Source organism: Ambystoma mexicanum, chromosome 5p, assembly GCF_040938575.1.
Source record: "Ambystoma mexicanum isolate Mex_15411 chromosome 5p, UKY_AmexF1_1, whole genome shotgun sequence".
NCBI classification, from domain to species: Eukaryota; Metazoa; Chordata; class Amphibia; order Caudata; family Ambystomatidae; genus Ambystoma; species Ambystoma mexicanum.
Window position 1 is genome coordinate 348,608,101 of NC_090930.1, and position 21,918 is coordinate 348,630,018.

The window sequence follows — 21,918 nt, forward strand, 5'->3', positions numbered from 1 at the left end:
GTGGGCGTGGACAGAGCACGCATTGATGAGAGCACATCTTAAATCTGGTCGTAGAGTGTGTGTGTTGGTGTTGGGGGTGCTGGTGGTGGACGGTGCGTGTTTCGGTGTGTGAGGCTGGGACGTGATAGATGCAGCGTGATGGGTGTTAGGGTAATGAGCATGGTCAGAGAGGTGAAGCTGGGCGGTTGATGTATGGGTGGGAGAGCTCAGTCTGTTGTTCCTAAGGAGTGTGGAGGGTGGGGTGCTGCGGCGAGCTAGGAGGTGTTTGGTGCGTGTGTGACATTGAGCAAGGACTAGTTAATGGAGCACTTGGTACAGTTGTTGGCTTTCAAACATACCCACGTGACAACACCATTCAGTTTGTCAATATTCTCTTTGACAAACTATCAGAAGTAAAAAGGATAGGACGCTAAACAGCTCGATTCCATCTTTTCAAAGACATGTATGTACACAGAGAACAATTTTCTCTAACTGTAGCACACGCAGTCACCATTCACAAATCACAAGGTCTTACCTTAGATAAAGCATTGCTAGATATTGGGAACACAGTCTTTAAAGAAGGCATGAGCTACGTAGCACTATCACGCTTACGTACACTTGACTTTCTATTTCTAATCAACTTTGATGCAAATAAAGTAAACGCTGATATTCCTTGCATTGTAGAATACAATAGATTACGTTCTCTATACACCCCCATCTAAAAACCTATTCTGTTCCACAAAAAACAAAACGCTGTAAAAGAAAACAACTTCAAACAGAAATGCAACAGGATCTCAATGCAAATCTTCCAAAGAGAATAAAAGAAGCTAATACTTCATCAATTACTACAACCAAAGAAGAATGTACTACTCAAAGTAACTCAGGTACTTCTTCAAAGAAGCAACACACACTCAATAGAAAAGACTTGGACACAGAACTATCTGGTCCAGTCAAATTTTCAAATATAACTGGTGTAAATTGATACGCAGATGTAGCAATACATATTCAATTTCAATTGCCACCAATTGTTGACAACATTTACTTACACAACACAGACCAATTGTGTTTGCAAATGTTAGTCCTTCATAGAAATGCAAGCAACAATCCTGACAACATATATATAGCCTCACTACAAGTCTGAAATCGTCAACACCAAAAGAAATGTATTCAATGACAGAATTACCAATGCCAAATCGAATACTAAGGAACTATTTGCCATCCTCCGGGAAATGGAATCCCCTATTCAACCATCTGACACGGTCCCAAAGGACAAGATATGGTGCACTAATATACAGAATGCCCTATCAAACAAAATCTCCACCCTCCAACTTAAAATAACGAACAAAAAAGACGCTCTCTCTCTTACTGATCAACAAATGCCTCCAGTAACTGAACCTACCACTATCCCCCCTTTTAGCTTTAAACCGATCTCCATCATCGACACTGAAAAGGCCATCCGCTCACTGAAGCCCTCTAACTGTAAGGGCGACAGCTGCCCAGCTCAAATAATAAAGGACGCTGCCAGAGACTTAGCCCCTTTCATCTCAAAGCTTATTAACTCATCCTTCAAATCTAACACAGTGCCAGCCAACTTAAAAGAATCCTGGGTCCTCCCCCTTCTCAAAAAACAAACCCTCGATCCTTCTATCCCGACTAACTATAGGCCCATTACCACAGTGCCCTTCCTACTAAAAATTATCGACAGAGTAGCCTATATCCAAATTCAAGAGTACCTAGAAGCTAATCATCTACTAGGCTCGCGCCAATCGGGCTTCCGCCCGCTCCATGGCACGGAAACTGCCCTGATAGACCTCAAAACCAAAATTGAGGAATTTAAGGATAATGGGAAAACAGCGTTGCTACTCTTACTGGACTTGTCAGCAGCTTTTGATCTGGTGGACCATGCAGTCTTATGCAACCACCTCAAGCTGGCTGCCAACTTCACAGGAGACGCTATAGCTTGGGTCCAATCCTTTCTAGCCAACCGGACTATGAGAGTGTTCTCCTCCACTACCTGTGCTGACCCCATCCAAATCACATGTGGAGTCCCACAGGGTTCCTGTGTCTCACCCACTATGTACAATATCTTCACCAAGCCATTGTTCGACAAGTTGGACAGTCTGGGCGTCACCTACACTAATTACGCAGATGACACCCAGATCCTCATACCCCTTTCGGGCAACTATGAAGTGGACCTGGCTCTGGTGAACAAAATTTACATCCTCATTCAAGCATGGATGGCCACACATGGCCTCTGCCTGAACGACGATAAAACTGAAATCCTGCTCCTCGGTTCAGACCACAAACTATCCAAACTCACCCCGGACTACACCTCATTTAACATTGATAACAATACTATTAAGGTTATGCGCGAGGTCAAAACGTTGGGTTTTTACCTTGACTCAGCTCTCACCCTCAAAAAGCAAGTGAATTCCCTCGCCTCCTCAACCACCTACACGTGTAAACTCATCCGTGCCGCCAGACCCTTCCTGTCCAGTGCCAGCTGCCTCACCTTGGCCAATGCCCTTGTCATGTCTAGACTCGACTATTGCAACGCCTTATACTCAGGTGCCAACAAGTCGGTCACTGACAAACTCCAGAGATTGCAAAATAACGCTCTTAGAGCAGCTCTGAACATCCCACGCAGAGAACATATCCCCAAACATCGGATTGAAGCCCATTGGCTAAAGATAAAGCACAGAATCCTTCTTAAAACTATTTTCCTCACGTCTAAATGCCTCAACAATCAAGCACCCCCCTACCTAGCGGAAAGAATCAACTGGAGACCCTCTAACCGACTGACGAGATCTGCCAATACCTTCCTACTGGAAGTCCCCAGATTCAAACTTACCACAGCGGGCGGTGCAAGTTTCCCAGTTAGAGCTGCACAATCATGGAACACACTCCCACCCGGCCTTAGATGCCCTTTACCCTACACAAGATTCAGATCCTACGCTCTCAAATAGCTGCACAACAACGACATGCAACGTCCCTCACCCTAGTGGTAACGGCACAACTTGTTATAATGCTGCTCTTTTTGCATTTAAACTTGATATTTTATATGCATTGTATCACCTACTGTAACCAACCACTGTTTCTCTGTAACAGCCTGTGTCAGGCTTTGTAACTAAGTTTCGAGTCCTCTTGTACTGCTGCGCCCAGATGCCCACGGGCTCGGAGCGCATTACCAAATAAATAAACAAACAAACAAACAAACAAACAATTACACGGATGGCGGTAGGGATTTAACGTTACCGGTAATGTATTACCGGTAACGTTAAATCCCCATGTGGATCACGACCCGGAACACTGCTATTAGCGGCACCGCTAATTACGGTGCCACTAATAGCGGGCAGTCCGCGTGCGCGCGACCCTCCATCCCGTTAATTACGCCATGCCGCTATTAGCACAGCATCACAAGGCCAGTGCACATGCTAATAGCGGCATGGTAAATCCCCCCAAACCCCTTACCGCCATGGTGCAAATACCGGCATCGCGGACCACCTGTTAAGGGAAATGAGCAGTGTTCCCACCTGCCACAGGTGCACCAAATCAGCACAGGTGAAGGCAATGGAGACTGTGGCAGCTCAAAAGGAGCACACCACACCCCTTCCCACACCCCTCCCCACACCAAGATGGTTCCAATACTGGCAGCATTACATGGCCTGGAGGACCTCATTGCAGCGCAGCTGCTACAACAACAGGCAGCACAAAGGAGACGCAGGAGGAGGAGGAGGAGGGCAAGACAGGCACAGCAGGCACCACAACGCCACCTAATCATACCACAGAGGCACCCAACAATACCCAGGATCAGAGCCAGTCCATTCAACCTGACCCCTGAGCAGATACACACCCTGTACCGTCTGGACAGGGCTACCATCACCAGCATCGTGGACATGATCCACGACGACATTGTGAGCCTCATAGACATCAGAACTGCCATCCCCCCGCTACTGAAGGTGGTGAGTGTGCTCCACTTCCTGGCCACAGGCACCTATCAGCATACAGTGGGACAGATGCATGGCATCTCACAACCAGTATTCTCACGCACGCTGAACCAGGTACTCTATGCACTCCTGAAGCATGCACCTGAACACATATCCATGCCACAGACTGCCCAGGAGATTGCAAACACAAAAGTTGGCTTCTATTCACTGGCAGGCATTCCAAGTTGCATCGGGGCCATCGACTGTACCCATGTGGAATTGGTGGTCCCACATCACAATGAAGTAGTGTACCGAAACAGGAAGCAATTCCACTCTATCAATGTCCAAATGGTATGTGACGCCAACAAGATAATCACACATTGCTGTGCCAGATTCCCAGGATCAACACATGATTCCATGGTTCTGCGGAACTCAACTATCCCACGCTACATGGAGCGACACACCGGACAACGTTCGTGGCTACTTGGTGAGTAGCAGGGCAAGCACATGGCTGCGTGATTTGGGGGGGGGAGAGATACATACTCCAACTGGGTGTGAATGGGGGGAATGGGAGGGGGGAGAGATACATACTCCAACTGGGTGTGAATGGGGGGAATGGGGGGGGAGAGATACATGCTCCAACTGGGTGTGAATGGGGGGGGAGATACATACTCCAACTGGGTGTGAATGGGGGGGGAGAGATACATACTCCAACTGGGTGTGAATGGGGGGAATGGGGGGGGATATACATACTCCAACTGGGTGTGAATGGGGGGAATGGGGGGGGGAGAGATACATACTCCAACTGGGTGTGAAGGGGGGGGGAGAGATACATACTCCAACTGGGTGTTAACTGGCGTCCGTAGGGGAAATGGACATACAGATGTACGCCAATGTCCTTCAGGGAAGGCCACGATGTACTTGAGAGGAACCCACATGCAATTCGAAGGTGCAGAACATTGAGAACAATGCAGGTTGCAAAATATCACACATCCATCCACATTGCACATCATGCCACGCCACATATTACACAAACCTGCAACATGGTGTCAAGACCGTAATACAGAATCAGTGCAGCACAACATCAATCCAGCAACGCGCCCTTGAATGCATGCAAAGGGATCACCCCTAGACATAGCACTAACCACACACCTATGGCACCACTGAAGTGATGCTTCACAGCATGGCAACATCGGTGTCAGGATGTCAGTACACTAGCAGTGTGTTACCTAATTTGTATGGGCCAGGGACACCTAAGACCTGGCCTCACCCATGACATGTCAATTACTGTTGGAGGCATGAATGTGGCATTTCTACTTGCAGGGGGGGCCTCCCGCCTTGCACGTTGCTGTCACACAGACCATCTGCATGAATGATGTCAATTTAGTACTTGAATCACAATGCAATGTCAATTTGTGTGATGTGAACAGGCCAATTTTGAGGTGAACAGTAACAGGACCCCGTTCATTCCCCCATACAGGTGATGCGGGCTATCCCCTGAAGCCCTAGCTCCTCACACCTGTACGGAACCCACAGAACAGGCACGAGGAGGAATACAATTGTGCACATACCCGTACCCGCATCGTGATCGAGCAGACTTTTGGACTACTGAAGTCACGTTTCAGGTGCATTAGCAGGTCTGGTGGTGCTCTCCTGTATGGACATGAGAAGGTGTCCAAGATCACCATGGCATGTGTCATGCTGCACAATATGTGTATCAGACGGAATGTGCCACTGCCCCCTGACGTAGAAATAGAAGTACCTGATGAGGATGATGATGGTGATGAGGACGGAGGTGAAGGGGATGCAGGTGTTGCAAGAGGGGATGGCCAGGAGGGACGTGCTGTGAGACGGCATCTGATCCACCAAATATTCTGAGGAACATGTTTCCGTACTGTCACATGGATATGGGGGGTAATGCGCTGGTGTATGTTTTGAAGCACGCAATGGACCCTGTTGCCAATAAAGTACACACACACAATGAAGATGTCCAAGCCTGTGTTTTGTTCAGAAACCAGTGTATTGAGTGACATGAAGGTGTAGTAGTGCAAGCCCAAAAACATCCCACCACCCTCCCCCCCCAACAGACCCATAACACCCTTCCCACCCCCCCCCAACATCCCAACACCCTTCCCCCCCAACAGACCCATAGCACCCCCCCCAACAGACCCATAACACCCCCCCCCAACAGACCCATAACACCCTTCCCACCACCCCCCACAACAGTCTCTCATGTCTCTGCCATTTCTGCCATGGCCAATGCTCACCGGGGTATCCCCATTAGCCCCCTAATTGCAATTGTCCTTGGAAGGGTCTTGAGGGTTGCCAGACGTGCGCCTGGTGGTTCTCATCGAGCGCCTGAGGGGGCTTGTTTGAGTCGACCCGGAAGTCGAGGATGGGGCAGACTGGCCTTGTGGGTGAAAGTGGCGGTCCATTGTGTCTGCCAGGCGGACAAGCACCTCCCTAAGACTTGCAATTTCATTGCATATCCTGTCCGTGTTGGCGTCCATGCGCTCAGTGGAGTGCCTCGCCGTCTGGACTATCTTCTTGGTGAGATTTGCTGCCTCAGCGACATGCTGCCCAACCAGCACGGTCAGCTCCTGTTGGCGCTGCAGGATGGCGGTGAATTGCTGATCAGTGCCGGGTGACCGTGCATTGGATGCCGTGCCCACAGATGGCTCCAATGCAACTGGTGATGGTAGCATGGGTGACATTATTGCAGGGTTGGTGTCCTTGTAAGTCCCATCAGAACCAGGGGTCTGGGATGCCATGGGCTCTGGGCTTCCTGGGGGGCTTGGGGTGTGCATCTCCATTTGCTGGAGTAGGGTGTCCTCTGGATCGGACTGGGGGCCAGTGGCGGCTGCCTCACCAGCAGAGCTTGCCGCAGCTGATGGTGGGCCCTGGGTGTCTGGCATTGTTGCTAGTGGGTTTGCCTCCGGTGGTGGGCCCACAGTTGGTGGTGCAGCTACTGCTGCCCTGGCAGTGGCACTGTGACGTAGGCTGCCACTCTTCAGGTGTGGCCTTCCACCCTTGCCCCTCGATGTTGCAGGGGTTTCCTCCGGCTCCTGTGCCCTTGGCCTCTTTGATGTAGGTGGTGCCTTTGATGCATCAGCAGCATCCTCCCCATCTGTATGTGAGCCTGTCAGGGACGAGAAGGGGGATGGCATTGGTTGCGTTTCAATATACTCAATGTAAATCACAGGGTTCATGCAGTTGTGGACATTGGGACTTAGCAGTTATGGATGCAGGTGATGTGCCAGTTCAGTGCCTCATCCATGCATGTTTGAGTTTGGGACTTGTCTCTGGTGATGTGTGCATGTGTGTGTGTTTGGGTCTGACACTGACATGGTGATGGATGGGTGTATGTGTGGATGTGTGTCCATGCATGAGTGGGGTCTGGGCTCACATATGGGGGTGACTGTGCATTCACACCGCATCCTGTCATGTGTACACTCACCTGCATCAGAAGTGGTAGCCACGCCGACCTCCATGCTGCCCACTCCCTCAATGCACTCGGTGGCAATCATTGTAACGCTCACCTGGTTCCCACGGAGGCGCGGCGTCGAAGGCGCAGAACTCTGAAGATGGACAGGAAGGGCCCCTCTATTCTGGCTTCCCTGGCTCGTTGGATACCCTCCTGTGGGTGAAAAGGGAGTATTACCAACTGTGGAACAATGCTCAAGCCTCCCACTCCCTTCCAACCCTCCACGATACCTCCTCCACGATTCCCTGTGAAGCCTCACCTTAGGGTTTGGAAGGATGAACTCTCCATCCTGCTTCTGATGCAGGGGCGCGTTGAAACCCAGTTACTTCACTGGATTGAGGATTGATGGGAGTTCAGGTAAGCTTGACTGTTCAGGTAAGGCGCTGTAAAAGTTCTGTTCAAAAGTTCAAGCTTAATAATAATGTTCGTTGTCTAATTGCAGCAAGCGCTAATGCTTATGTCTTTTTCCCCTTAGGGGCCGGGGTTCGGAGTGCCGGAGATATGGCGCCGACCCGAAGTGAAACAGTTCTGGATGAGCGCTCAGGTAATGTCTTTGCATTCGCTCATTCAATGTCTTTGTCTTTTTTCCCCATAGGGGCCGGGGTTCGGAGTTGCCAGGAAGCGGCAGGACCCGAAATGCAGTGGGAATAATCCAACAGGTACGACTTAAAAGGAAACTGAGCTTTCCTTATTCCTTTTCTCCCTCTCACCTTTGTTCTTGTCTTTTTTCCTCTAGGCGCCGGGGCGTAGCTGAATCCAGAAGATCGCTGCTGGAGATGGAAGCGCCTTGCAAAGGTGAGTAAAATGCAGCGCTGCAGCGATCGAAACGAAATGCCTTTAAAATGATGTCTTCCTTTTCAGGGCCGTTGGAGAAATGACTCCGGGATGCAGATTTAGCAGGTAAGGGCTTTTCTTCACCTATTCTCTTCCTTTCTCCCCTTGCAGGTGTTCCAGGGTGCTGGCAGGCGTGGCTGAAGTCAGGATGCAGGAGCTGACACAGTGAGCGTCCAGCTGCTAGGTGCAGAACAACGCAAAGCATGTGTGGCTGTTCTGGTGGGGTTTAAATAGCCTTGGAAGAAGTTCCTGGTATGTATCCTTCCACCAATCAGGTACGTATCCTTCCCCGACCACACCCGGGTGGTGAAGTAGTCCTACAGGTTAAGTAGTCCCATTCAGGCCTCAAGAGGGCCTGGATGAAGCAGCAAGGTCTGCATCAGGTAAGTGTGCACCCAAGCACTTAAACACATATCCTCTTCTATGAGCCTGGCGCCTAAGGCGCCAGGACTGGGGTCCGCTATGAGCCTGGCGCCTAAGGCGCCAGGACTGAGTCCAAAGGGCCCCGACTTGGGCCCGCTGAGACTTCCCTGGGGAAAATGATGTCTGCCTCTGGGGTTGCTGGGCCCGGCCTGGCTCCTTAGAGGTAGGCATCATGACAGTACCCCCCCTCAAGGCCCCTCCCAAGGTCTTTTCCTCCGGGGGTTTTGGTTTGTGCGGGAATCTTCGATGGAATCTTTGAATTAATCGTGGTGCGTGAACATAGTTACTGGGTTCCCAAGATCTTTCCTGAGGTCCATATCCTTTCCAATCAACAAGATAGAAGAGTTTCGACTTAACTATCTTGGAATCTAAAATGTCTTTCACTTCGAATTCTAATTCTCCATCAATTTGGACAGGGCCTGGGGGCTCAGACAGTCTGGTTCCAGGTTGTACTGGTTTTAGAAGAGATGCGTGAAAAACGGGATGAATCCGCATGTTGGATGGTAAATCGAGTTTAAAGGCCACTGGGTTGATAATAGCTATGATGGGGTAAGGCCCAATGAATCTGGGATTAAAAGTTCGCTGACCCTTGAGGGGTAGATGTTTAGTTGCTAGCCATACCTGATCTCCTACTTGGTAAGGAGGAGTTTTACTTCGGTGCAAATCAGCGTTTTCTTTATACTTTTTCTTGGCTTGCTGTAAGTGGGTTGTAGCTTCTTTGAAGGCTTGGGTTATTGTGGAATGTAGGTGATTTACTGCAGGCATCTCCAGGGTCAGAGGTGGATCTAGGTCAGAGGTCCGAGGATGGTGACCATACAGGGTATAAAAAGGAGTCTGTCCGGTTCCAGAATGCACTGAATTGTTGTATGCATATTCTGCAATCCAAAGGATGTCCTTCCAATTCAACTCGGATTGGTGTAACATGCACCGCAGATATTGCTCGAGAGTCTGATTGGTTCTCTCGGTTTGTCCGTCGCTCTGGGGGTGGTGGCTGGTGGATAACCGCATGTCTATTTGTGCTAGTTGGCAACATTTCTTCCAAAAGTGGGAGATAAATTGACTTCCACGGTCTGAGACTAATATGGAAGGGAAACCATGTAACCGCACTATATTTTCCATAAATTCCTTGGCCAAGGTGGAAGCTGACGGCAATCCTTTTAAAGGGATAAAATGGGCCATTTTGGAGAATAGATCCACTATTACGAGAATCGTGTTGTAACCACCACAAGGAGGCAGGTCAGTTATAAAGTCCATTGACAAGGTGTGCCAAGGTGCTGGTGGAATGTCCAAAGGTTGAAGTAGGCCGGCTGGCCTTTTCTTTTGACTCTTATTTTGGGCACAGATTCCGCAAGACAACACAAATGACTTTATGTTTTTTCTCCAAGAAGGCCACCAGAAGTGGCGTTTGATCTTTTCTTCTGTTTTCGCGATACCGGGGTGTCCTTCCATTAATGATTCATGATGACGGGTAATGACAAGTTCCTGCAATTCTTTACTTGGCAGAAATAACCGCTCTTGGAAGTAGGGTAAATCATCCTTAACGGTGTAGTGAGGACCCTTTTGACTCCATTCCAGTAAGGCAGAAGAGTCAAAAAGCTGTTTTACTTGAGCTTGGATGTCCTCAATGGTTTGCAATGAAGTCAAGCCCAGAATTCTTTGTTCCGGTATGATTGGCACAGGTTCTAAACTCGAATTGGGTTCTTCCATGCCTATCCGGGATAAGGCATCTGCCTTACCATTCTTGCAGCCAGGGCGATAGGTAATTACAAAATCAAATTCCGCAAAGAATAAAGCCCATCGGAGTTGTCGCGAAGATTGAGCTTTGGCTGTCTTTAAATACTGCAAATTTCTGTGGTCCGTAATTACGGTGATGGTGTGTCTTGCACCGAGAAGATAGTGACGCCAAGCCTTGAAAGCTGATTTAATAGCCAGTAGTTCTTTGTCGGTAATTGCGTAATTGAGTTCAGGTGGAGAGAATTTTCTGGACCAAAAGGCTACAGGGTGTAGTTGGTTAGTTTCTGGGTCTCTTTGCGACAGGACAGCTCCCATGGCCGAACTGGATGCATCGGTTTCCACGATGTAAGGGAGATCTGGGCGCGGGTGCTTCAATACAGGTGCAGAGGTGAATTTGGTTTTCAGGTCCTGAAAGGCTTGTTCAGCCTCAAGAGTCCATTCAAAGCGTTTATTTTTCTTTAGGAGAGCTGTGATGGGTTGAACAGTTCGAGAAAATTCCGGGATGAACCTTCGATAGAAATTGGCAAAGCCAAGCATGCTTTGCACTCCCTTCACAGAGCTAGGAGATGGCCATTTGAGAATGGCGTCCACTTTCCGCGAGTCCATTCGGATTCCTTGAGGTGTCAGGATGAATCTGAGAAACTCCACTTCTGTGGTATGAAAAACGCATTTTTCGAGCTTGGCAAATAATTTGTGCTGGCGCAATTTCTCAAGAACTGCCCTAACATGGTTTCTGTGATCAGATTCTGAGGAGGAATACACCAGGATGTCGTCAATATAAACGATGACACAAACATCGATAAGTTCCCGAAGAACATCATTCATGGAGTACTGAAAGGCGGCAGGTGCGTTGCACAAACCGAAGGGCATTACTTGATATTCGAAGAGCCCAAATTTGGTGCGGAATGCAGTCTTCCACTCGTCGCCCTCTTTTATACGTACCAGGTGGTAAGCTCCTCGGAGATCTAGCTTGGTGTACACACGAGCATCTTTTACTTGGTCGATAAGCTCAGGTATCAGGGGCAAAGGGTAACGATTCTTAATCGTTATCTGATTTAGGGCGCGGTAGTCAATACAGGCCCTAAGGTCTCCTTCCTTTTTAGGTACGAAGAACAAAGCGGAAGAGACTGGTGACTTTGATGGGCGAATGAAACCATTGGCCAGGTATTGATCCAAATACTGGCGCAAATGCAGGTTCTCAGGTTCAGTAAGAGCATAAATCCTACTACAAGGTAGTTGTGCATTGGGTACCAAGTCGATTTGGCAATCGTAAGATCGATGGGGAGGTAAGGTGTTAGCCTGCTCTTTCTGAAAAACGTCTTGGAATTCTTGGTATTCAGATGGTAGCTGTACAGGGGTGGAAGTTACAGAGGCTAGACCCATAGCTGGATTCCTTGGGTAACAGGTTGGTTCACAATCAGGAAAAGTTATCTTCTTTGCTCGCCAGTCTATTCTCGGATTATGTGTTTCTAACCAAGGGATTCCAAGAAGTACTTGAAATTGTGGGGCCTTGATCACATCAAACACGATTGCTTCCCGATGTCCGTCCTGACCCACCAGAGTGATTTCAACTGTGGAATGCGTTACAGGCCCTGAGGTTATTTCGGTTCCATCAACTGTAGTAATTACATCTTGGGTTACTTTCGGGCGGAGAGGAAGCTTAATCCTGGAAGCCAATTCACGGTCTATGTAATTTCCAATAGATCCACTGTCTATGTATGCTTTTATAGCATGCAACTGCTGAGGCTGTTTTGGGTTCACACGCACCATTGGCATGACAAAATGCGAGGTCAAAGAGTTTGTTTTCAAGCTCGGCAAGCGGACCCCTACGCTTGTCGAGCTAGGTCGTTTCCCGAACCAGGTGTCAATAACTCGTTATCAGTGGCTCCAACCACCTTCTTGGGTGGTTTAACTGGACAACTTTGAAGAAAGTGACCGGAAGTTCCACAATACAGACAAAGTTGCATTTGTCGCCTTCTCTCTCGTTCCTTCTGTGTTAATGGTCCTTTAACACTGCCAATTTGCATAGGTTCGGAAACGTCAGTACTCTTGGAGTTAACGTGGGTCTTGATAGGTACTCTGGTTTCATACTTGAGCCGATCTGCTTTTCTATTTTGAAGTCTGTGATCAAGTTGAACCACTAAGTCTATGTAGTCTGCGCAGGCCTGGGGTGGATCTACTATCTGAGCTATAACATCTTTAAGCTCTCCGCGCAGGCCTCGATGAAACAATGTGATCCTTTTATTTTCAGGCCATCCGGTTTCCACAACTAGTCTATTAAAAGTGGCGATATAGGACAAAAGATCCTGATTACCTTGTCGTAAGGATAGCAGTTCGTTGTCAAGGGCCTGTCCCTGCGAGTGTCGAGCGAACAATCTTTCCATGCTGGCCTGGAAGCCCTGGAAATCCCGGAGAATGGGATCATCCTGATTTACCAATGGAATAGACCAATCGGCAGCACAGCCACTGAGGTAAGATAGTACAAAGGCTACTTTGGTCTGGTCGTTGGGGAAGGCCCCGGGCCTGCATAAAAAGTGTAAACGGCATTGGTTCATAAAAACGGCATATTTCTTGGGATCCCCCGCAAAACGTTCCAGCGGGGCCAAAGGCATGTGTCCAGGTAGATTGATTTGTACCGGGTTATTCGAACCCATTGTTGTAGAAATATCTCCGGAAACAGGTAAAGGAGTGTGCTCTGCCTGGCCCTGCAATAACCTTTTGGCCAGATCATCAGTTCTTTCCTTGGATAGGATTAGTTCCCTTCTGAGAGCATTAGTCTCCTGGCGGGCTGAGTGCACTTCTGCCCGTAATTCCCCTAAAAGATGGGCCAGCTGATCTGTCTCGGAAGTCTCCATAGCGCCCAGGTGGGAAATTGTGGTAAGGCTTCGCGTTCTGTAACGCTCACCTGGTTCCCACGGAGGCGCGGCGTCGAAGGCGCAGAACTCTGAAGATGGACAGGAAGGGCCCCTCTATTCTGGCTTCCCTGGCTCGTTGGATACCCTCCTGTGCGTGAAAAGGGAGTATTACCAACTGTGGAACAATGCTCAAGCCTCCCACTCCCTTCCAACCCTCCACGATACCTCCTCCACGATTCCCCGTGAAGCCTCACCTTAGGGTTTGGAAGGATGAGCTCTCCATCCTGCTTCTGATGCAGGGGCGCGTTGAAACCCAGTTACTTCACTGGATTGAGGATTGATGGGAGTTCAGGTAAGCTTGACTGTTCAGGTAAGGCGCTGTAAAAGTTCTGTTCAAAAGTTCAAGCTTAATAATAATGTTCGTTGTCTAATTGCAGCAAGCGCTAATGCTTATGTCTTTTTCCCCTTAGGGGCCGGGGTTCGGAGTGCCGGAGATATGGCGCCGACCCGAAGTGAAACAGTTCTGGATGAGCGCTCAGGTAATGTCTTTGCATTCGCTCATTCAATGTCTTTGTCTTTTTTCCCCATAGGGGCCGGGGTCCGAAGTTGCCAGGAAGCGGCAGGACCCGAAATGCAGTGGGAATAATCCAACAGGTACGACTTAAAAGGAAACTGAGCTTTCCTTATTCCTTTTCTCCCTCTCACCTTTGTTCTTGTCTTTTTTCCTCTAGGCGCCGGGGCGTAGCTGAATCCAGAAGATCGCTTCTGAAGATGGAAGCGCCTTGCAAAGGTGAGTAAAATGCAGCGCTGCAGCGATCGAAACAAAATGCCTTTAAAATGATGTCTTCCTTTTCAGGGCCGTTGGAGAAATGACTCCGGGATGCAGATTTAGCAGGTAAGGGCTTTTCTTCTCCTATTCTCTTCCTTTCTCCCCTTGCAGGTGTTCCAGGGTGCTGGCAGGCGTGGCTGAAGTCAGGATTCAGGAGCTGACACAGTGAGTGTCCAGCTGCTAGGTGCAGAACAACGCGAAGCATGTGTGGCTGTTCGGGTGGGGTTTAAATAGCCTTGGAAGAAGTTCCTGGTATGTATCCTTCCACCAATCAGGTACGTATCCTTCCCCGACCACACCCGGGTGGTGAAGTAGTCCTACAGGTTAAGTAGTCCCATTCAGGCCTCAAGAGGGCCTGGATGAAGCAGCAAGGTCTGCATCAGGTAAGTGTGCACCCAAGCACTTAAACACATATCCTCTTCTATGAGCCTGGCGCCTAAGGCGCCAGGACTGGGGTCCGCTATGAGCCTGGCGCCTAAGGCGCCAGGACTGAGTCCAAAGGGCCCCGACTTGGGCCCGCTGAGACTTCCCTGGAGAAAATGATGTCTGCCTCTGGGGTTGCTGGGCCCGGCCTGGCTCCTTAGAGGTAGGCATCATGACAATCATGTTGGTGCATGTCTCCTCCCATTCCTTCAGGTGTATTGGGGAGCCATCTCCGCCAGCAGTGGCAATGCGGTGGTTCTCCGCCAGGATGCCCCTCACCCGCAGCCTGAGGTCGTCCCACCTCTTCCTGCATTCACGCACAGTGCGCGTGCTGGTGCCCACGGCACTGACTTTGACCGCCACCTCCTACCAGATGGCTTTCTTCTTGAGCAAGGTGGCACGGCGCATATCATTTGCAAAGACGACCTCTGCATGCTCTGCAAGGGTCTGCGTCAACATGACCAGTTCCTCGTTGGTGTACTTTTCCTTCCGCTGCCTGTCACATGTTTTCTTCAGGGCCTTGGGCATGATGCAGGTGTCACGGTCGATTTCACACAGCTCACTACTCCAATATGGTCCAGGGGGCAGAGGATGGCAATGGATTGTGTTTTTAAAGATGGCAGCCGTGCTCTTTCCCGTTCCGGTGCGATGACGCTATTTCCGTTTCCGCTATTTAACGGTCGATGCTAATAGCGGTCACCGCTAATAGCGGTCATCGCTAATAGCGGTGACCGCAAATAGCATGTACAGTGAGGGCGGAGGTGCTATCAGCACTTTGGGCGGGCACGGTAAGGTGCTTTTGCGCCATGGCGGTAGGGTCATTTACCGGCATGGCCCTATGCGCGTGTCCGCTTACTCGTAATGGTGCGCTATTGGCGGTCTCCTGTGAGGGCGTACACGCTAATAGCGCCATGCCGGTAAATCCCGTTTTTTAGCGCCTACCGTGTAATGAGGCCCATAGTGTTCATGGAATAAGACAAGAATTGGACTACTCTGCTGGAATGGTGAAATTCACTATAAATTCACAAGAAGATCCACAAAAACGTCTAATGTACTTACTACAAGTACTGGAAAACAAAAACATACCTATAAATGAAATCTTCCAGATTTTATACATGTGGAAACATACATGCACTTTGTGCAACAATATGGCACAGGAACAAATCCCTAATAAACGTTTTGTGAATGTATCGATACTTAACTGTGAATCCGTTCCATTTCAGCAACTTGTAAAAAATGCAAACCGTGGCAGATTATGTACTACCTGCAATTCAGATAATCGCTCCACCTTACAAATACAAACACATAGTAAATACGTAATACTAATGTTTTTACTTTAAAATGCAGATGGTACCAAAAACAACTGCAAGCTGACTGGATTCACTCATGGTCATGTTTCACTTGGTAAGAAAACTTTCACAACAATAGGTATAATCTACCATGCAGGAGCCACAACCAATGCAGGTCACTACACTGCATATATAAAAAAGAATTGTGGATGGTTCGAATGTAATGATGGTACCATTAATCTAAAGCAAAGATTACCAGCAAATCTTATAAACGCTTATTTAATATTATTAAAACCAAAATTTAATAACTAATCAGTGCATAAACATTAATGAAACTTCAATTAGAAAACTATAAACAGTTAGAATACGCCAAGAGGTATCTAACTGCCCCAAGATTCTGCAACAACCAAACAGATAAATCAATACCACTAAATTATAAGAAGATATAAACATTTAGAATACGCCAACATGTATCTAACTGCCCAAAGATTTTGCAACAACCAAACAAATAAATGAATACCACCAATAACTAATCTGTGCATGAACATTAATAAAACTTCAATTAGAAAACTATAAACAGCTACAATACGCCATAGGTATCTAAATGCCCCAAAATTCTGCAACAACCAAACAGATAGATCAATACCACTAAATTATAAAAAGATATAAACAGTTAGAATACGACAACATGTATCTAAATGCCCCAAGAATCTGCAACAACCCAACAGATAGAATAGCAACTTGAGAATATAAATAAAAAACTATAACGAGTTACATTTCGACAACAGGTATCTAACAATCTACAACAAGCCAACAGATAGAACATAAGCCAGAAACAACAAGTAAACACTGAAAACAAAGAAAGAAATGTACTGTACCATAACAAAAAAAGTTTTTTTTAATCCAACATGGATTTTTTTTCCCACAGATTGAATGATTTAAGCAACACCCACAGCAAATTGCACAGTACACTGGTTTGTAATCTAATATATATGAGTGTCGAAATAAAGCAGAAATGTCTATTATTCAATGTAATACGTCTTTATAAACTACCTACACCAACATGATCTTTTCTTTTATCACAGAAATTGAAAAAGAATATATCTGCTCCAGTTACCCACGTCATGAAAAAAATATATCCAATCACAAAAAATCAAACAGTAAGTATATTATAATAAATACAACTCATAAATACTGCTCCATAACACAACCATTGAAGCAAACATCTAACCATATACCACAATACAAAATGTTTACTTCCATGGATATGATATACTGCAGTGCTTGTTACCAAACTCTACAATCTTAATGACATGACGTAGCCAAAACTTCACATACAAACTATACAAATCAAACAGTACACAAACTGTAGATTTGCAAATATTTGATAGATATTCGATTCGATTCTATGGGTGTGATATGCTGCAGTGGTTGTGGCCAATGCCTACAGTCTTTGGTGAATGGCCTACGGCCTACGGCCTTCGGCCATGCACCCAAGACTCTAGGCCCTGGCCAAAAACCACCGCAGCATATCACACCCATAGATCACACCCATAGAATCAAACATTTTAACTGGCTATATGGGCTACTGCATTGCACCGCAGTGACCTCAGACATGGAGAACACATCAGGGGTGCCTGCCACCTAACCAAATCCAGCATTTGGCCCATCTCTTACTCCCCCATCCTCTGCAAGCACTCTTACACACCAACACACTTGCCAAAGTTGCATTTCTCCCCCGTTCGTCGCCACGCTGTCCACAGATGTCCGTGGATCCAAGATGGCGGGCGCATCGAAATAATATGACTGACCTCACGCTTCATTCCAGCCAATCAGCAAACACGTCACATGTCCGCGGACATGACGCAAGCCGATTAGCCAAACGTTGTCCTGTCCGCGGAGCGAACAGGGAAGTGTGGCCACGGAGCGGACATAGATATCACACATTTTTTGTGAGCTACTTTTTGGTCTTTTTAAAAATAATAGTCAAAGTATTTTCACCAAATTTACAAAAGCACGCTTTCAGGACCAAGCTGCTGCTCCTGTCACAAATCTGGTAAAAATCCGTCCAGCTGTTTGGGCTGTAGGCATGAGCAAATATTTTTCACTTTGCAAAAAATTCAGGTGGGCCATATACTTTTTTTGCAAAGTATGGTGAGGATTCGTCCAGGGAGAGCAAAGTTATAAGCCACCCAAAAAGTGCTCTTCCTATGAGATTAGCAACTTAACCATAGTAGTGGCCATGTAGTTATGGTTAAGTTGTGCTACTAAAAACCTATGAAATTCAGTGAAAAAATGTTGTTAAAGGGACGTTATGGTTAAGTTGCGCTACTAAAAACCTATGAAATTCAGTGAAAAAACTTTGTTAAAGGGACGTTATGGTTCCAAGTAAAACCGAAAAACCCTTGAAATTCGCCAGTTATGGTAAGCTAAGCAACCATAACTCGCGCCACCACCGTGCACTGCTACATACATATTTCAAGTACACAAAAATCTATTACGAAAACAATTATCATTTCATTATTTAACATATGAACATTACGAATATCATACCTTCATCTTGTACGCTGCACACAATGTTATGTTTCTGTATGAGTAGCTTAGTATACTAGATACAACCCCATAATAGGATGCTATTTATATGAATGCATCGTTCAATGCACTTATTAGGGTATATTTCTTGCAATGATTCTTGACACTTTTTTCGCAACATAATAAGAATCCCTTCTACACATATTTCATGAAAAGTACATACACATGTAATGTCATCAGTGATGTCATCAATGACATTTGTGATGTCATCGTTGATGTCCTGGGTGTTAGTCTTAGCAGTGCACGGTGGTGGCGCGAGTTATGGTTGCTTAGCTTACCATAACTGGGAATTTCAAGGGTTTTTCGGTTTTACTTGGAACCATAACGTCCCTTTAACAAAGTTTTTTTTTCACTGAATTTCATAGTTTTTAGTAGCGCAACTTAACCATAACATCCCTTTAACAAAACCCCTGAAATTCGCCAGTTATGGTAAATTAAGCAACCATAACTCACGCCACCACGGTTCACTGCTAAGACTAACACCCAGGACATCAAAGATGACATCACAAATGTCATTGCGGCGCCATTAACCCATTAGCGCCTTACTACGAGGTCCCTTTGCGGGACTTGACCTGAACGGCTAGTCTAGATCAGCTGTTAAGGTAGGGACCCTCAGAGGGATCTTGGTGCTAAGTACGGTACCGCAATTTGCTTAGCGCCTTCCCCAGTCCCATTGAGCCCTATGGGGCAAAAATGGGAATGGGGAAGGGCCAATGTTCAATGGGGAATTACCGCCCCGCCAACCTTGGAATGGGGTGGTAAATCCCCATTGAACATTGGCAGACTTGTTACGGTACCGGCACCAACCATGGTGCTAATAGCGCCATGGTTTAGCGACAGTATCGTAATGAGGGCATTATATGTAGTCATAAATAAGAAGTGTAACCCATATATGTAACACATCAACCATTCATTTAAATACAATATGTTCTAAAATGGAATATACCAAAAGAAGAAAGATAGGCTTCCAACATGATTACCTCACAGAAACTGCACAACTAGGAACAACAGCAGAGCTACAAACCAGTAAGAACACACCTTACCAGAAGCTAGTAAGTGTACTTCATTTTACTCATATATTTCCAAAATACAAAAAAAGCGATTTTTTTTTCTCACAGAAATGTCTAGTACTCTGGAGTGGCTAGAGGAGGATTTCCCACGTGAGGAAATGTCTAAAGATAGTGAACCTGATGGTAGACACTTTTCTATATAAACCAATTAATAAATATTATTGTATATACATTTAACATACACATTTCTTTTTGTACAGACCATACAAACATTGAAAATAGTACACAAAAAGAAATGTTGGATAAGACTCTCCAGCGCAGGGAAGAAAAAATTGACATACTCATGGCAAATTTCAACAATTTGAAAAACTTTGTGGAGGATCACTTGAAAGAAAAAACTAGATACCATTGCCCCACATGTACCTGCCCCCCTCACCATACCCCAGTCAATTATCCCCAAACCCTCTCCATGAACAAAAACGTTTTGATGAGACTTCCATCCCTTCTTCACCTCATATGAATCCTCTTGAAACCCCCAATTCTCCTGTGTTTGTCTCAGTTTCTGCTTCACCTTCTTTGTCATTATTATATTGTATCCTAATTCATTTTTTTTTAAAAAGCAGTTGAGGTGTCCACGGACAGTGCGGGTGTCCGGAATGCTTGTAAGCAAATGAAAATGGGGGCGTCCTAAGGACACTATACCTGTCTGCACTGTTCGTAGAGGCAAGTTGTAACTGTTCTATGAACAAACCAGGTGTTCGGGATGTCCTTAATTAATCAAAATGGAGGTGTCCTAAGGACACTATGCCTGTCTGCATTGTTCGCAGGCAAATTGAAACTGTTCTAAGAACAGAAGAGGTGTCCGCGATGTCTGTAATTAATCAAAATGGAGGTGTCCTAAGGACACTATACATGTCTGTACTGTTTGCTTGCAAGTTGAAACTGTTCTAAAACAAAAGAGATGTCCGGGATGTCCGCAATTAACCAAAATCGAGATATTCTAAAAACATTATGCCTGTCCATAATGTTCGCAAGCAAGTCCAATATGTTCTAAGTAAATATTCGGTGTTCCGGATGTTCGCAATCAAACTAAAATGGCGGTGTTAAAGGACACTATACCTGTCCATACGGTTCGTAAGCAAGTTGAAACTGTTCTAAGAACACAAGAGGTGTCTGGGATGTCTGCAATGAACCAACATTGAGGTGTTCTGCGGACACTATACCTGTCCGTGATGTTTGCAAGCAAGTTGAACCTGTTCTAAGAACACAACTGGTGTTCGCGAGATCCGTAATTTACCAAAATTGAGGTGTCCTAAGTGCACTATACCTGTGCGTACTGTTGGCTGGCAAGTAGAAACTGTTCTAAGAACACACGCGATGGCCAGGATATCCCCACAATTAATCAAAAGGGAGGTGTCTTAAGGACACTACACCTGTCCGTACTGTTCGCGGGCAAGTTGAAACTGTTCTGAGAACACACTCCGGTGTCCGGGATGTCCAATTAACCAAAATGTAGATGTTCTAAGAACACTTTTCCTGTCCGTACTGCCTAAAGAACATCTATGCACATGCGCACACAAGCATATGTTCTACGAACATTGCGCCTGTCCGTTACTGCTCGCATCGCTTGTGTCGCACTTTTAATTAATTTCAGTACCCGAACATTGTCCGTAGAACACCCACGCGCATGCGCATAACCGTTCCCATGCAGCTGATGTTCTGCGAACACCTCTTCCGTTCGTGGACATGTTTGCGGGGCCATCATGTGACTGTACCCATGCTGAGCATGTTTCCTGAATTGCGGACACTGTCCGGGTCCCCAAACATTTTAAAAGTACCTTTTTCGGGCAATCCACAGTATTTTATACTAAAAACGCACCATAGCACATGTCCCAGACAATAACCCTGACTTTCCACATATTTTTTAGAGCTTTTTTGAGTCATTTTGGGGTGTTTGTTCTGTATGCAGACAGCACGGCTGTCCGAGAACCGCGCATGAGCACACCTATAAAACCCAAACCCTTGTGTTTCTGGCTACCTTACAGAACACAGTGCATTTTGCTGCCAATTTTTGAAGATTTTCTTCTGAATCCTGATGGCATCCATGGTTCCTCTACTGCCACCTGGTGCTACATCTGCCTCAGCACCACCCCCAACCCCTCCACCACCACCACCACCTCCCCAAGGGCCTGAAGAGGGGAACAGGAGTGAGGATGCAGAAGAGGATGAAGAGGATGAAGAGGATGATGTAGTGGAAGTCCCTACTACCAGCGCTCGCCATGAGTCTTGGGTGTGGCGGTTATTTACCATTCATGCTAACGTACCCAGGGTGTGTGCAAACCAAGTCACCTGCAACAAGTGCAAAATGGTACTGAGTCATGGGAGGCCTGGTTCGTACAGCTTTGGTACGACTTCTATGAAGCGTGACCTAAAGTCATTCCACGGTAGGGCCGTTCGTAAGGTTGTACCTTGCAACGAGCGTAGTAGGTTGAGTTCCTCTACTTCATCCTCTGTTTCTGCTCCTCTTACCACAAGAGACA